The following is an 18,939-nucleotide window of genomic DNA, read 5'->3' as shown; positions in this document are numbered from 1 at the left end:
TAGCATTGGTGCTCAGCACGGAAAACAAGATCGACGGAAAAAACAAACCAAAGGAAAAAAAAATACTTACCTCTCATTTTATTTGTCAAACTTTCATTCCGAATCAAAACAAACATAGTGTAGTACTAGAATTTCGACTAGAATGGGGTACGTTAATCGTTTGCTTGGGACCAATAGGCTAGTCAAGTAGTGAGCCAATTTAAAATCGTTAGTTTCGTATTGATTGTTTGTTGTACTGCTTTAAGCTAGTACAACAGATTGTATGTTTGAGGTACTAGATTAAAGGAGTATAACCAACAATCAATACGAAACTAACGATTTTAAATTGGTTCACTACTTGACTAGCTTATTGGTCCCAAGCCCAATTCTAGTCAAAATTCTAGTACTACATAATGTTTGTTTTGATTCGCTATGAGGGGTTAGTGGAATTTCATATGTTTAGAGGGGTGAATCGATTAGCTTGGGACCGAAGATAGTACCAGAGCTGAGCCAAAAAGTAGAGCTCGTTTCTTCGGGACCAACTAGTCTATGGTTATACCATAGAGGTAACTCTAAGACTAGAAGGTCCCGAAATAACGTTCTCAAGTTTTTGGCTCAGTTCTGGTACTCTCTTCGATCCCAAGCTAATCAATTCACCCCTCGAAACATAGGAAAAACCACTAACCCCTCATTTTATCTGTCAAACTTTCATAGCGAATCAAAACAAACATTGTGTAGTTTTGGGTAATTTGGGTATTTTCAGAACGTAATGACACGTAGATGCCGAAAATCGTTGTCAGACGCCATCTTGATATTCAATATGGCAACTTCTGGTTTCAGGAAAAGTTGGAAATACTGTCAAATACCCATAAATGTGGGTATTTTCTAAATCCCAGTAACGTTTAGAGGTCCGAAACCGATGTTTTATGCCATTTTAAAATTTAAGATGGTAGCTTTGGATCAGAAAAATAATGAGATACTGTCAAATATCGATCAATGTGTGTATTTTTAGAACCGGGGTGACATCTAGAGGCCAAAAATCGATGACCGACACCATCTTGAAATTAAAGATGTCAAATAGCGTACAAATGGCTCTGAATATCTTCTCAATTTACGTGTCGTTTTCGTTCCGAAAATTTTCATATTGTAGGGTATTTTTTCTTAAACACATTTTCTTAAACCAGATGGGCACCATATTGGATCCCAAAATGTTATCTGATATCGATTTTCGACATCTATGTGTTGTCCTCGTTCCGAAAATACTCATATTGTAGGGTATTTGATACTTTTCTGAATCCCAATGGCCTCGATCTTGGATTTCAAAATGGCGTCGAGTATCGATTTTCGGCATCTACGTGCCGTTTCCGTTCAGAAAATACCAATATCTTAGGGTATTTAACACTTTTTCTGAAACCCGATCGCCGCCATCTTGGACTCCAGAATGGCCTCGTTCAATTGTCATTTAATATAAAATAACATTTTATTACCGCATATAATCCGGATGCCATCCCTATTGGCAACCAATATTGTGCGGATACTATCCGGATACTATATTTTGATGCCTGACGACGCGACGCGTGACAAGTCGAATGAACCCCGAATTGAAGTGAAAGTGGAAAAAATCGAAGGAAGCAGTTTTCGAGTCATTCATTGCGTCAATTGAAACAAGTCTTTGCTTCAAATAAAGTGAACTGATGCACTTGATGATTGAAACAACTGATAGTCAAGTCATGTTTGACAGCAAGAATGTTCATCGTGACTCGTGACAAGAGACACAATGACTGACACGAAAATGATATTGCTCGAAAAGAAGCGATTCTGCAGAAAGTTCAATTTCTTTTATTTGTTTCGAGAATGCAGAAGCCTGACTAGAACTATAAGTATTCAGAAATATATCTCTTAACTTCTTGCCATTTTTGCATTTACACAAAGACGCTCCAATTCATTTTCAGAGGTTTAATTTTTGTTGGACCGAACTAAGCACAGCGCCGCCCAGAAACGCGATAATCCACTTGGAGCATGAATTTTGTCCAATAAACAATGTATACCTTTACTCAAAGATGTAAATGAATTTTTACCGTCTCTCTGGATTTCACTTCAACTCAGGGACGGCCCAAAATCTTCAGTTCGACAAGCAGAATATCACGAACACTAGCGTGTTAATTCATATGATTTTGATAGTTCTTACAGTAATGCATCTGTAATTTTTATACACTACATATGCAGCTGGAGGGGACTATGTTCTTTGTTTAAGCAACTAAAATAATTCATTTGAGCTCACACAAGCTCACAATTCTATTGATGATTTTATTTTAAAGTACACCGAGTAAATAAATTGTATGAGACAAGCGAGATCAGTATTACTTTAAAGACAGGATTGAGATTTTGAAAGAAATTTCCTGATTTTCCAGGACTAAAATGGACTTCCCTGAAATTCCCTGATTTTCCAGGCAGTCGACACCCTGCTATAATAAAGATAATAATAATAATAATAATAACCAATTTCGCTTAGCTTCCCTTAGGTCAGTCGGTAAAAGCGCAGCTTTAAAGCAAGACCATGCTGGAGGCAGCTGGGTTCGAATCCCGGTCCGGTCTAGGAATTTTTCGACTTTCCTGGACATAGAGTATGATTGTGCGTGCCACACAATAATACTAATGCAAAAATGATACAGGCTTAGAATGATCTCATTTAACAACTGTGGAAGTGCATATAAATAGAACACTAAGTTTTGAGGGCTGACGTAAAGTCCCAGTAGGGACGTAATAAAGCGAAATAAGAAGAGAAGACATCAATTTCGAAATGAAATATAGTTAAGGAAATAGTATATATTTATCTGGACTTTTAGAAGTTGAAAACAGGAGTGAAATGTCATTCATCATTTATTTCAAGAGTTGTAAATCTCGATCATTTTCATATGTTATAGACAATTAACAATGAACTAATGGCTGCGTAAAGCAATTGCAATTGAATCTTTCAAATAAACGATCTAGGTTTTAAAAAGTTTTAACATTTTTTGCAATGTTGATTTAAATCAATATTGTGCATTTAAGGGTTAAAATGTTTCATCTGCTCGTCGAGGAATAATGCTACTACTAAAAACAGTTGCATGTATTTTTGCTTTTTTAGCCTCCAACTCTTTAACATTAAAGTGTGCGGTTAGGGACCGGATATGAGCTTTCATCGTGTTTGTACAGATAACATACAGCAAAGGTGCGTTGTCATGACAGCAGCGACTAAAGCTCTGCACGCTTACTTCAGCTTGCTCACCGGGTGAGTCGAACGTCCCCATAAAACATTTGACAGCTGGGAAATTTTACGGTAGACCGACGAAATCGGGTGTCGACAAAATCAACCGATTAATATACCGACGAAACCCGACTTTATCGGGAGCAGACGAAAACAGTCAATTAATGTACCAACTAAATCGGGTGCCGTTTGAATCGTACTATGCGTTGTCTGATTTAATCGACTGTCATTAGTCGATGATTTCTTCAATGATTTCTGTTGGTACATCAGTCTATCAGCTAAGTCGGTTTTCGTCGGGAGTCGATTATGTCGGATTAAAATTGGTATATTTAATCAGCTCGAACCCTTGTGTTGATAATGGAAGTTTACTAGTCGCGGTCAGTTTGTTTATTTACAAAGTGTTTAGAGTTTTCTCGCTAAAAGAACGTGTTTTTGTATTGATTTTTACCGTAAGTAGTGAAACTGTAGTAATTTCACGATGGCTAGTAGATGGAGTATTTGGAGAACAAAGCGGAAAACCGCAAAATATAAGGAATATGATGAAATTTACCGGCGACATTTGATGGACAGTGAAGGGGAAAATGCAAATGAAGCTGCTGATCATGATGTCCACCTGGAAAACCATTTCACCTCAGACGAAGAAGGCGATTGTGTCCATCCCGTGGATGGAAGTGATGATCATCAAGAAGATGATAATAGTCCTCCGGAGAAGCCAATCGACACGGAAGCTGTTGCAGATATAGGTTTAAGTGAACGTATAGCAAAAGACGGTGCAAACCTCCCTGTAAAATATAGGCTTGCTCATTTTGTGTTCAAGTATCGGTTAGGGGTTGAGGCAACTAAATCACTACTGGAAATTCTGCGGGATGAAGGTCTTGATGTACCGCGTTCACGTTTGACTCTTTTAGAAACACCCAGATACAGCATTATTCCCAAAAAAGTGACCCCCGGTGAATACATACATTTCGGAATTCAAAATGCTTTAACTAACCTAGCTGGTGATATAAAAGTTACTGCAATGCAAGAGATTGAGCTTGACGTAAATATCGATGGACTTCCCGTAGCTAAAAACGGTCGATGCCTTTGGCCAATTCTAGCTGCTTTTCCAAATGTACAAGGAATTTCTCCATTCGTAATTGGATGTTACTCAGGATTAAAAGAGCCATCGAGCGCGGATGAATTCCTCCAGGATTTTGTTACTGAAGTCAATGATCTAATGAAAAATGGAGTAGATCTGAAGCGTGAATCTGATATGATTAAGTTGAAGTTTAGTATTCGGTTGTTTATTTGTGATCGTCCAGCAACTTGCAAAATAAGTGGTGCTGTGTCTCACGTTAGTAAACATGGATGCCCAAATTGCACACAGATCGGCAAACGTGTTAGCAGAGTGACCGTTTATTCCCCGGAAGAATGCCACGCCAGAACTGATCAATCTTTCCGCAGAAGAATCGATCCAGAACATCATCGTACTCAATCTACATTTAGAGTAGAACGAATCATCGGACTAGATATGATCCTACAGTTAGCGATTGATGCAATGTATACATGTCATTTAGGTGTTACAAAGAAAATACTTGAGAGTATGCTAGGAAATTTAAAGAAAGCTGGATATTCAGGTCGAAGATTACGTAAGGCTGATAGGGAACGAGCAGGTGCTTTTTACATTCTTAAAAATATTTTCAGGATATTAATTATAAGTTCATTTCCAGGTATTTTCTACTCCGATCTGGCTAGAAGTGTTCCAAGAGAATTTACTCGAAAACCAAGACCATTTACTGAATTGGCAAATTTCAAAGCAACGGAATTTCGACTTTTTGACAGCTACGCAGGCATCTTGATTACAAAAAAGTTCTTCCTAAACGATCAGCATGAGCACTTTCTTCTATATTTTTCCGCACTTCGTCTTTTGTCGGCCAGAAACCCTTTACCGGCGGATGTGGATTTAGTTTGAGAGTTTCTTCGTGATTTTGTGTTCGTTTCCATGTGATTTACGGCCAAACTAGTCTTACCCACAATGTGCACATGCTTCTTCACTTGCCTGATTATGTAAAGCTGTATGGGAATTTACCGTCAATAAGCGCATTTAAATACGAAAACTTCATGCAGGAGATCAAGCGTAATTTAACCAAGAAACATCAGCACCTCCAGCAGCTTCATAAACGAATGGCTGAACAATGCAATATTGGAGAGAGAACAAGAAAGGAAAGACATTTCGCAGAACAGTTTCAGATGAAGAAGACTTTATTTGGATGCTCTTTCGCATATCGCACTTGCTATTTTGATAATTCTTTAATGATTAGTGCTAATGGCAAGGATGATTGTATACTGGTAGACGGAATTCCAGCAAAAGTATTAGGATTTGCAGAATCGGAAGGAGCACGTGGAGCAATCATCCAGGAGTTCTTGTAAATTCTTTCATTTTTTAATTCGCGTATCGCGTAATGGATTCGTTTTGATAACTTTACGACTAAGCTGGACAATTGAGATGTCGGACAACAGTAACCTCAAACGGTTCTTAGAACGTGAATTCGCACGTGTGAATGGAAAAATAGAGAAAGGTAATTTACACTGCCGGACAAAAGATTGATGCTACACCTAAAAAACATAAGAAAGTTTTTGTCCTTATTTCGAACCCCATCAGCGCATACAATTCTATTCACCTCTCTTTCCTTCTGCTGTAATTTTTATGCATTTTACCCAATTCGATCTGTTTAGATCTAAAAGATCTAAACAGATAGAAATTGGAAAAATGCACAAAATTTGCAGCAGACGGAAAGAGAGGTCAATAGACTACAGTGAACATTCGCTTATTGCAAGCTCGCTAATCGCAACATTTTTTAATTGCAAGTCCGCTAATTGCAACGTCTTGCAATTAAAAAGCAGCTATCTGTCAAAAACCACGTGGTTAATGCAGGCGAATGCACTTTAGTGTCAAAGTGACATTAGTTTGACGTTGCAAATGCGTTGCGATTAGCAAATGGCATTCGCTTATTGCAATGTAAACATGTTGCAATGAACGAATGATGACTGTATTATGCAAACGGTGTATATTTAAATTTCTCTGAATGTTGTGGCTTTCTCTGTGGCATTGCCTTGCAATGCAAATTTAACCGTTTGGATTTCCCTAGACTGAGAAAGCCACAACATTCAGCTAAACTCATTACCAGTCGCACCCCCCAGAGAATTTAAATTTCTCTTTGTAATTACTCATCTGAAAGAGTTAATTTTAATTGAGGGGGTTAGAAGCAAAGGGGTGTAAGTGACAAAAACCTAGTTTTGAGAAAAAGGTCAAGTTATGCCAGTTTCTTATCTTCCCATGCAAAATGTATGAGATTTCAAAAATTAAACCAATTTTCTCAGAATTATGATAATTTATTCTGTTTAACTTAAAAATCTTACAAAAATACTGGCGCAAAGCTTAATCTCTGAAGATTTGTGTAGTGTGGTTAACTCAAATTTGACCAAACTGTCACTTACACCCCTTTGCGTTTGGGCCCCTCAATTTTAATTAAGATGTGAAATATGTTATTATTTCCTTACAGTTGAACAGCAAAATCGAGACATCCTTGCCCATTTTCGGACTACAAGGGAATTATTGACGAACCATGGAAACGAACTCAAAGAGCTCAGAGAATTGGTGGTCAAGAATTTGGAAGCCCCAATGAAAAGAACTTTTCCTCTCGATACGCTTGAAGAAATCCAAGATACGATGGTAAAATTCGCTGACCCGCAACATGACTTCAGTATCAAACGAGAAATCGCGTACGTATTAAGCAATGCTGCCAAGGACGACTGGCTTCGTGTCATCATTGCGGATAAGGCGATAAACCAATACCGACGATCTGACGAAATAAGGAACCTGAACTTTATTCGGCATATCATCAGTAAGTATAAATATCCAAGGTAATGAACATTACACTAAAAATTATATTGTTTTCTAGATAATATCACCCTAACACCTGAGAAAATTTTCACGTGATTGGTGGCAGCTGCAAAAGGAAGGATTTATGCGAAACAGCGTAGGGACGCTAAGAAGCGACCTCATTCCGAGGGCTCGAAAGAAAACAAGAAGCCATCCGACCAGCAGCCGGGATGTAGTCAGACGAAGACTAAGAAGCGATCTCCTCCTTCCGAGGGCTCAGAAGAAAACAAGATGAAGTCATCCCAGCAACCGGGATGCAGCCAGTCACAGGCAAAAAAAGCAAGCTCTACACTTCGCGGGTTCGAAGAAGAACTCGGTGATGACATCTGATCAGCCCAATCAACAGCCTGGAGGCAGTCCGAAGAAATCCAAACCGCAAGAAACATCCTTTGAATCCCGTACATCATCGACTCCTGAGAACAGTAGCCGCAGGAGTTCTGATGATTGTTCTCAATCTGATATTGAGTCGCCAGAGTTTTCCCCGATAGTATTCTCAGTAGCTATCGACTACCGCAAGGAACAGCAGGAGCATGTTTCGTCCGAGATTTCGTCTTTATTCCGTGTTTACATTATTTTCAAGAATTAACATTAAGAATTAAGGTATTAATAATATACTGTAAGTATAAACTGCGATTATACTATCTGTAAGGAAAATACAAACAAACCTATTTAATAGCTATTGATCAACTGATTTCGTCGGATTCCAAAGGTATTTTGATTTCTTTCTATACTGATTAATCGATAGATTCAGTGGTTTAAAAACAACCGATTTCGTCGACTTTCATTCGTTGTTCGTTTTTGTATGTCGATTAATAAAGCTATTTAATAGCTCTGCGTCGGACGATTTCTTTGAGATTTACTTATTCTCTGATTCTTTATGTCTACCAATCAGATTATTTAGTAGCAACAAATCAGCCGATGTTGTCTGTTTCAGTTAATTTTTAAGCTTTATTTGCCTACTAATCAGTCGATTTAGTAGTCCTTTATCATCTGATTTGATAGGTTTTTGTCGATTTTTACCATAAATTTTATCCATCCATTATTCACCCTACCAAATCGCTTTCAATCTATCGACTTGGTGAGTCAATTTAGTATACTGTAAAATCAGTCAACCCCTGTGTTAAGCTCCCATAAGCGTCGGTGCAACAATCGACCGATTCGTCGGAAATAAAAATCGGTCGATCATGCCGACGAAACCCGACGAAGTTGAGGGAAAAATCGGTGGTATGTTTTATCGGGGTACTCAATTTCGTCTGATGCATTGGGTTGTCAAAATCGGCAGCCCTAAGTTTGCACCTTTAGAATTGATAAAACGATCCATAAAATATTGAAAAACGTTCCATTAAAAACATCCAAATGATCCATAAGACATCGGAGAAAATCCCTAAAAAAGTGTGGATGATCCATAAAAAAATATAAATATTATCCATATTTAATGTGAAATTTAGCAACACAATTGTAAAAATGTACCACTAAATTTCTAAATAATGAGCATTGGAATTGTACGAATTACCCATAAACATATTGCAATTGATCCATAAATCAGCAATAAACCTTAAACTAAAGAAAGTGATCCATAAAAAATCAAGTTTGCACACTTAAAAATATAGGCATGATCCATAAATTAGACGTATATCATTCATGTTTAGGACACTATTTTTTAAAATTTTGATCCATAAACCTTGAAAATTGCTCCACTGCTTATCTACTTAGATTTACTGTCCTGCCCGTGTATTTAAGATAGATGTGCGAAGCGATGGGCAAGCGTCTAGAATTAGCTTCCAAAAGAAGATTCTATAATAATATTCGCACATCTACCTAAAAACACGGCAGGACAGTAAATCTAAGTAGTTAAGCAGTAATGGAGCAATTTTTCATGGTTTATGGATCAAAATTAATAATACAGTGTCCAAAACGTGAATAATACACGTCTAATTTATGGATCATGGCTGTTCGGAATATCGGGATAACACTGTACCGCCAAGTCCAGTGACAACCCTGTGGGGGATTCAGAGAGCTACGGTAACGATCGCTGTCAGAAATGACAGACGTCAGGTTTGGTTCAACGGAACTGTGAACTCACAGTTCCGTTGAACCAAACCTTAGATAGGTCGGAGTATGAACGAGAAAAAAAGAGGAAAAGAAGATACAATTCCAAACCATTTAAAAAACGTTTTACAGCTAAATTATTTTAATTGCCTAAATTTGTTAATATACCTATCGTTTAATTAAATTGTAGTTATTTGTAGTGAACTAGCTACCAACAATCAATACGAAACTAACGATTTTAAATTGGCTCACTACTTGACTTGCCTATTGGTCCCAAGCAAATCGATTAACGTACCCCATTCTAGTCAAAATTCTAGTACTACACAATGTTTGTTTTTTTGTTTGTCAATTCGCTATGAAAGTTTGACAGGTAAAATTAGGGGTCCGTGGATTTTCTCGTGTTTTATAGGGGTGCATCGATAAGCTTGGGACCGAAGACCTTCTGGTCTTAAAGTTACCTCTATGTAGCTACTGAAGTAGGTTAGTTGGAGGTAGAATGCGTGCAAATATTGAATTTAATAACCCTATATTTGCTTAATCTAGATACTACAGTTTGATCCTAAAATCTGGTAACCTACAATTTGTTCCTAAACGCTATATACATGATTTACCCTATGTAACTAGTAAGTAGCTCATTCTACATCGTTTGCGTGCTTAACTAAAATAATAATTGAATCCCTAAGTGCTAAATCTAGCCAAATCTTTGTTGAAAGAGTGACGGAAGATAACTCTCGGTTTGAAAATCTCCCGCTCAGCCTCCTATCGCTTTTCATGGAGTAATTTCTCTTCCTCCAGCGCTTTCTTATTTGCGCTTTTCTCCTGCAGCAACTGGTCTAGGGATTCTTCCAGGCTGACCACATTGGTACTGCCTTTTCCAGATTCGGTTGCGGCATCACTCCTCACTCTATTATTTCTGCTAGGTGGTTTATTTGAGACAGACTTCTTGGTTCCTTTTGCCACCTTATAAGCATTAAGATTGGTTTTGATTTTATATTAGTTTAATAAAACCTATTTCAGCTTCAAACTGTCCAAAACGAGACTGCTCTGAGGAAGTTGCTTTCATTAATACGAACATGGCTATATTTTTAAGTGCGCAAACATGATTTTCTATGGATCACTTTCTTTAGTTTAAGGTTCACTGCTGAATGTATTATGGATCAATTGCAATATGTTTATGGGTAATTCATACAATTTCAATGCTCATTCCTTAGAAATTTAGCGGTACATTTTTACAATTGAGTTGCTAAATTTTACATTAAATATGGATCATATTGATATTTTTTATGGATCATTCACACTTTTTTAAGGATTTTCTCCGAAGTTTTATGGAGCATTTGGATGTTTTTTATGGAACGTTTTCCAATATTTTATGGATCATTTATTGGTTTTTATGTTCAAAAGTATGTTTGCCGTCAAAATCTGAATAAACGAGAAATGTCAAAGTGAGTAAAAGCTACTCAGTCTGCCAAATCCGGGACTTGCCAGCTGTCGGTGTCGGACCAAACGCTCTAAGAAACGGCGAAATAATTGTATAACCGGCTGAAATGTACACTCATGTCTTTTTTACACGGGGGATACGTACCGTGTAAAAAAAAAAACCTACGAGATTTTGATTTTTCACATGTTTAAATGTTTTAAAAAAATCGGATTTGATGCCATTTGTAATTAAAGCATGCTATGGTCCATATAGAAATATTTTAAAAATTTCTGTATTTACACCAAAAATTGTGATTTTTTTTTAATGTGTTCCATTCGATTACCTATAGCTTGAAACGGATAATGTGATTGAAATCAAGTCGCTAGGTTGTATCGTTGTCGAGAAATCGTTAAAAACGTACCGTGTAAATCGCAAAAAACCGTGTAAAAAAAACCGCGTGAAAAAAAAACCGCGTGAAAAAAAACCGCGTAAAAACGTGTAAAAAAGACTTCTGTGTATTAAGGTAAGTAGGAATTGCATGCGGAGACGGTATTCAATCGTGTTCAGCTCTAGTTAAATGAATCTGGACGAGATACTGTTTATTTTTTATCAAAACAAATAAAATTAAAAAAACTTCCCGGCTGAACATTTTACAAAGTGGTTTTGACTCACTCTGCGCGAGAACGTCGTTTACTCAAAAGTGAGTAAAAGATCGCCTACCCATTTTTGAGTAGCCATACTTCCCGCTAAATGAGCATGTTTGACTCAATTTTAAGTTGATGCGAGATACCGTGTGATGCTTTCTGCTCGAGTACCAAAGAGTATTGAATATACAGGTATATTATTTTGCACGCATCACACATAAATAGTAACGTCATCATTTCAATCCAACACGCATCTGTAAATTATTTTTCTGGTTTTGCTTAAAAATTTCCGGTTTTTTTCTCGGGTTTTCCTGGTAAAAAAAAATCCCGATATTTTCCTGGATTTCCTGGTTCACTTGCCCACTTGACCCTGATTTGTGCAACATCTATTTGCGCTTTTCATAGAAAATACCTTGGTTTTTGATGATTTATGTTTTTTAGTTGTTTCAGTACACAGAATTGTTGAACAGTTAGTAAACAACGGCACAAATCGATGCACATCTTTTCTTAATTACTTTATTTGTACAGGCTCAATCGAATAAATTTTACAAATCCAATGGTTTGTCCAAACGTCCACTACCTGTCTTCCTACCCTACCAGCTGTGTGTTATATTGTATCAATTTGTATCCCAATACACTATCAATAAATATAGTAGTTCACCTGCATACGCCATGGTAGGACGGTAAAAACCACTGTATTTTATTCAAACATCCGTAAACACAACGTAGGAAAAGTACTGCCCGGGCGCGATCACCAAGTTATCATTTTCGTTATATGTACATTATTAATATCTAAAATCTAAAATTAAAGGATTTGAACCGATTACTCGCGGTATTCTCGAGGTTGACGAGTGGATGACAGTTGTATATAATATATGATTTATGATTAAAAAATTTCACTTATTCTAAAACATGTACATAATCCTATAAACGTTGCATCAACTCTGTAATTATACAAATATTACAGAAACAAATATATTCAAAAAATACAAACACACACACACTCACAAAATACAAACTAAACACAAGGTTAGTCGAACTTACAATCTAAGGCTAATATTCTTAATGAAAACATATATCAGGTGCATAAACTCCAGATCGCGTCTAGCCAAAATATTACATCGATGCACATCTGTTGAACGTCACCGGTTGAAATTGTGCTTATAGAAACTAGCAAACCCTCTAACAACAGCTAGATCTCCACCGCTTGTCGTTCTTGCTTTGAACAAGTTTACCTCTTCCGTAAGTTGTAATCTTCCACAATCTTCAGTTCTGCTTGCAATCCTCCTCTCCATAAAACCCATTCACTTAGATCCCCCTACCCACCATGACCACCTCCTCCCCCACCGCGAACTGATTAAGTGATTAATTCCCTTATCTCCCGGCGGTTGGCAATAAACAAACTGGAACTCATCGTTCATTTGCATTCGCTCATCAATTATGCTACATGCGGTTGGTGGTGGTCGTCGCTGTAAGCCTTTTGTAACGGCATTTATCTTCTCTTTGGTAATGAAGTCGTATTACACCAATTAAACTTTGGCCGCACTCTTCTGCAGTAGGCAAAGAACAATGGACAGTATTCTTACCGTCGCCGTCTCCGTCGTCGAGTCGGATGGTCGTTCGCATCCGAGAAGCCCTTTAGGGCCGCCTTACAACGCATTCTTGGGGCGATAAAAAACTATCAAAGTCCACTTTATCGCGCCTTGTTGGGAGAAGTTTCCACTTGACGTCGCCCATCCCTCTCGGCCGTGTTCGCATTCGGTCGCTTCGCTCTTGACTCATCTAGGAGTAAAAACAAACAAAAGGTTGTCGAAAATGAATTCTTGAGATTATGATAATTTGAGTTTTATGGCACTTATTTCTTTTTCCTGAGTCGTGCAATTGAGACTGGCATCTCGATGGTTGGTTTGTGTATATGTTTTTACAATGTCCGAAAGTTGGGTGATTTTGATCCGCCTAAGAAAACAATCGATGAAAAGAAACCCCGATGCCAAGCTATGCAAGAGTTCCAAAAGAGTGCGAGTAGTTATGTTTCAAGATTGAGAGTATGCGAAGAACAAACAGAGATGATTGTAAAATTTTATATCCCCTTGTTCAGCGGGTGACTTTCCGAGGAATGCCCAAAGCTGAAGAGTTGAAATATTTTCGGGGAGTGCATAAGAGGCTGAACATTTTCAGAAGTGATAATTATCATAAATAAAGTACAATTATAGCTACTTTTGTTATGATAATTGGCAGATGATGCTGGTTCGTAAAAGTGTACGAATATATGTAGGTAGTAATGAACAAAAAAAAAACTAGAACAAGCATTAGTTCGTTTCAATGGTGAGATTCGGAAGAAATTTGTCCGTTGCTCCATTGGACACGGTGTGCCAAGGTTCTTTGAATTCCATCGAACGTACGTTCGTACGAGCCCAGCAGGAGGAAGCAAACGGTTATTTAGAGTAATAATTGTGAAGGTTGCAGCTTTCGTCCGGTCCGGGGTCCAAAGCAATGTGGAGGGAGAAGCGAACAGCAAAAAAATGGCCTATGGAATAATGAGGCCTTGAAGGCGGATGCACAGATAAAGAGGAAGTGCAATTTGTGTGGATAATTGCCAACGTGAGAGCACACGACGCACCGCACGCCGCCTTTAAAGCGAGGGAACTCGTTTCGTACGGGGACACCAAGGTTAGACTTGAGTTAGGCACTCATTAGGACGCTTTATGACGGCCCAGCAAATGCATTCATGCATTCAAATGCACACACACGCACGGACACGAGAGGCATTATTGATATACAGCTCTAAGGGATAGAGACAATTTTATTGCCAACGGAAGGACGTCGCTCGGATGGTTTGCACAAATGGTCCTGTGCAAATGTGCAATTAACGCTGATGTTGGTGCGACACGTTTCAAGGTGTCTGGCCGGACCTTTGGCAGTACCATTAGACCATTTCAAAGGATAATTGGTCTTTGATGATTTTTTTGGAAATGGCTGCAATGGTACAACAGTTGACATTGAGATGCAGTTGAAATATAAGTAAGGACTGTTCACATTATTAATCGCACACACTTTAGGTCACATTTTTTACTTAGCTGGATGCTTTCTTCGGAATGTTTGAAGCTCTATTTGTAAGCATGCTATAGCTAAATTTAAAAACATTAAATTGTAAGTACCGTAAAACGGGGTAACTTTGATAGTTTTTTGAAGAATATTCTAAATATTTTTTACAGCAATGAATGTTTTTCAAATTTTATTTTTTTAAAACAAGTGCTGAGGATCCTAGAGTCAATTCGATAGTAATATGTTTAACAGAAATTATTGCATTTGAACTATTTTTCTGTCTTGTGACCGACCATCAGTTTTTTGCCTTGGGGATACATTGATAATGATTGTTGTTGTTGTTGTTGTTGTTGTTGTTGTTGTTGTTGTTGTTGTTGTTGTTGTTGTTGTTGTTGTTGTTGTTGTTGTTGTTGTTGTTGTTGTTGTTGTTGTTGTTGTTGTTGTTGTTGTTGTTGTTGTTGTTGTTGTTGTTGTTGTTGTTGTTGTTGTTGTTGTTGTTGTTGTTGTTGTTGTTGTTGTTGTTGTTGTTGTTGTTGTTGTTGTTGTTGTTGTTGTTGTTGTTGTTGTTGTTGTTGTTGTTGTTGTTGTTGTTGTTGTTGTTGTTGTTGTTGTTGTTGTTGTTGTTGTTGTTGTTGTTGTTGTTGTTGTTGTTGTTGTTGTTGTTGTTGTTGTTGTTGTTGTTGTTGTTGTTGTTGTTGTTGTTGTTGTTGTTGTTGTTGTTGTTGTTGTTGTTGTTGTTGTTGTTGTTGTTGTTGTTGTTGTTGTTGTTGTTGTTGTTGTTGTTGTTGTTGTTGTTGTTGTTGTTGTTGTTGTTGTTGTTGTTGTTGTTGTTGTTGTTGTTGTTGTTGTTGTTGTTGTTGTTGTTGTTGTTGTTGTTGTTGTTGTTGTTGTTGTTGTTGTTGTTGTTGTTGTTGTTGTTGTTGTTGTTGTTGTTGTTGTTGTTGTTGTTGTTGTTGTTGTTGTTGTTGTTGTTGTTGTTGTTGTTGTTGTTGTTGTTGTTGTTGTTGTTGTTGTTGTTGTTGTTGTTGTTGTTGTTGTTGTTGTTGTTGTTGTTGTTGTTGTTGTTGTTGTTGTTGTTGTTGTTGTTGTTGTTGTTGTTGTTGTTGTTGTTGTTGTTGTTGTTGTTGTTGTTGTTGTTGTTGTTGTTGTTGTTGTTGTTGTTGTTGTTGTTGTTGTTGTTGTTGTTGTTGTTGTTGTTGTTGTTGTTGTTGTTGTTGTTGTTGTTGTTGTTGTTGTTGTTGTTGTTGTTGTTGTTGTTGTTGTTGTTGTTGTTGTTGTTGTTGTTGTTGTTGTTGTTGTTGTTGTTGTTGTTGTTGTTGTTGTTGTTGTTGTTGTTGTTGTTGTTGTTGTTGTTGTTGTTGTTGTTGTTGTTGTTGTTGTTGTTGTTGTTGTTGTTGTTGTTGTTGTTGTTGTTGTTGTTGTTGTTGTTGTTGTTGTTGTTGTTGTTGTTGTTGTTGTTGTTGTTGTTGTTGTTGTTGTTGTTGTTGTTGTTGTTGTTGTTGTTGTTGTTGTTGTTGTTGTTGTTGTTGTTGTTGTTGTTGTTGTTGTTGTTGTTGTTGTTGTTGTTGTTGTTGTTGTTGTTGTTGTTGTTGTTGTTGTTGTTGTTGTTGTTGTTGTTGTTGTTGTTGTTGTTGTTGTTGTTGTTGTTGTTGTTGTTGTTGTTGTTGTTGTTGTTGTTGTTGTTGTTGTTGTTGTTGTTGTTGTTGTTGTTGTTGTTGTTGTTGTTGTTGTTGTTGTTGTTGTTGTTGTTGTTGTTGTTGTTCTTTATTTAAGACATTTTACATCCAGCGGATGCATTCGTGTCTGTTTCAGTGTTTGAGTGTAATACTGTGTGGGTGTGAGTAATAGTGTTTATAATACAGTTCAAATTTCACTTTGATTTTGTCTCCTTCGCTCGTTTCCTCTCCTTCTGGTTCTGGTTCATCGTCTGCTTAATAATTTCATTTCATCTCTTGTTTTCACGTCTTCTTAACTATTAATTTCACCTTTACTTCTTCTATCTTTTCATTATCTTCTTTTTTCACCATCTTTGTTTACTCTGTAGCCTTCGTGCGTTTCTTACTAACCACCATGTTTTCGGTTTGCTCCAATTGCGGTTCCGCTTCGCTTCGTCTGCATCCTTATAATCCTCTTCTCGCCTTCTTTTGCTTGTTTTTCTTCGATTACTTCTCTCTTCTTCACATATTCTTAGTAAATTTCTTGCTTCACCTTCTGCAGACATTTTTCTGGTTTGCCTTCTTCATCATTATCTTTGGCTTTTTTCATTGATTTTCGCTCAGTTACATTTCCATTAATCCTCTTATGTTTCCTCTCCATCATTTTCTCAGTTTCTACATTTTCTTTTGTCATTTTCTTCGCCAGCTTCCATCCTGTTTTCCTTTTAATTTTCTTCCGTCTTCCTCACCACGTTTCATCCGCTCCGTCTTTTGTTTTCTCTTCATCGTTTTCTCAGTTCCTGTTTTTCCTTTAGATTCTTCGATACATATTGACTTCCTGCAGAAACTTCAGCAACTGCTTTTCCTTGCCATCGTCGTTGCATAACGCCGCATGTAGGCTGGTTGATTCAATATCGTATTTTACTCTGGCTGTTTCAAACTTCCCGCAGTGTAAAATCACGTGGCGGACATCCACGACAGTCCCACAGCATTCGCAAACCGGTGGTGATGATTTTTATGGCCGATGCTCAGTCGAGTGAGCACTCGCTGGTCGGTGGAACTTTGCTGGTCAGTCCACTTTTGACGTAGGACTACGTCTTTCGGGAAGATATGGGTACACTTTATGAAAACCGACAGATGAAATTATGAAAGATTTTGAACGTTAATAACTTAACTGCCCCTGGACCAATTTCAAAAATTTTATCACCAATCGATCAGAAACATTTCTACGCATCGATAACAATGCTTTTGACTGTTGATTTTCGTATTGAAACTTTTGAAAAAGTGGTAAATTTCAAGCATTGTCCAAAAGCTTCAAAATAACTAACAAATCCACCAATTACGTACATGCATATGCTGCTTCCCCAACACAGTTATCAGAGAATGGTTCCTAGATTAAACAAGTTGAAGTGACATTTGCCTCCGATCTTCGGGCATGTACGAATAGGGAGGATGCAATTGCGGAACATTTTGCTGACAAATCAGAACCACACGCCCCCAACGAACACACAAAATGCTCTCCGTTTTTTTCCTTGGATTTGTTTTCCGTGCTGAGCACCAATGCTACCCACACCTGAACCCTACCTATCGACCCATCAACTCATGAACCGGGGATCAACGGCTTTAGTTCCTTTCCGAAGGAAGACGTGATTAGAGATGTTATGTATGTTGCTTCAGAGCGTAGACGACATCCATGGCATCACGGATCATAATTTCTAGGAACACCTTCAGCACACCTCGGATTTCCTCGTAGATCAGACCGGAGATACGCTTGACACCACCACGTCGAGCCAGACGACGGATGGCAGGCCCTGGATGTTGTCACGCAGAATTTCCCAATATCGACATCATCATCATCATCATCATCATCATCATCATCATGACTGTACGTACTGTATGTATGTACCGGCAGAGCTGGTTGTCTATATAACAGGTTGTTAACTACGCTTTTGGCTGTTTCGATTCACCCGTTCAACGACAAACATCAAGCAACATTGACTGGTCGTGACAAGGAAGACAAAGCTCTTGGAAAAGAAGGCGCCAAGCGTCATCGGAAGGTTCTGCGTGTTAACATCCAGGGTATTACCAAGCCTGCCATCTGTCGTCTGGCTCGACGTGGGGGTGTCAAGCGTATTTCCGGTTATATCTACGAAGAAACCTGAGGTGTACTGAAGATGTTCCTAGAAAAATCCGTGATGCCGCCACCTACACTGAACACACCAAGTGCAAAACCGTCACGGCCATGGATTTCGTCTACACTCTGAAGCGACAGGGACGCACTCTGTACGATTTCGGGGGTTAAAACTTATCACCAACGTAACAAAACGGCCCTTTTTAGGGCCACCAAGTTCATTTCAGAAAAGAGTTAGAATAGAATTTATATAGAGTAACCCATGATTCACCTATTCAATTTGTCACTAAATACATCAAAATGATACAAAAATCAAATAATTTGTTAGGGAAATAAATTATGTTCTATTTGTAGTCTTATCGGTGGGTTAAATTTACTCCGTTTCAGGTTCAATACCTTGAAGGCATCCTTCCTCGGGATGTCGACTTTGAAGCTTATCCGTTCCACGGATGCCGGCGTGGCCGGGAATCCAACAAAGTTGTATCGGGCGGTTTCTTAACAGCCCTTCGATCTCTTGGTTCCAGGGATGCTGTGAATTTCCGCTTTCTATGGCCACAAGGCAACTTTCCGAGTTGGACAGGATGACCAATTCGTTCGATGTACCCGTGTTGAGAGCCGATTTGATAGCAAAGGCCTCCACCGAAAAGACGCTACACTGTGACGGAAGGCCTATTGCTCTATGCAAATTGCCACAGAATACCAATGCACCTACTGCGTTGTCCCACTTTGATCCGACAGTGTAGACAACCGAAGCACAATTGAACCGGGTTGAAAGTAATTCCTGCACAATGGGACGCACTATATCCGGGGGATCTCCAGCTTTCACCTGCCATCTCACGTCCCATACAAT

At 38.2% G+C, this 18,939-nt stretch overlaps 1 pseudogene; it reads left to right on the top strand.

Moving 5' to 3' along the window:
* The first annotated feature begins 5,711 nt into the window (after positions 1-5,711).
* Positions 5,712-7,478, top strand: LOC135697574 (uncharacterized; annotated as a pseudogene).
* Positions 7,479-18,939: the final 11,461 nt, after the last annotated feature.

This window comes from Ochlerotatus camptorhynchus, unplaced genomic scaffold (genome assembly GCF_037179485.1).
Source record: "Ochlerotatus camptorhynchus isolate MF236.1 unplaced genomic scaffold, CSIRO-AGI_Acam_v1.1 ptg000076l, whole genome shotgun sequence".
Lineage (NCBI taxonomy): Eukaryota > Metazoa > Arthropoda > Insecta > Diptera > Culicidae > Ochlerotatus > Ochlerotatus camptorhynchus.
The sequence above is the reverse complement of the archived record's forward strand: the minus strand, read 5'-3'. Positions and strand labels throughout refer to the sequence as shown.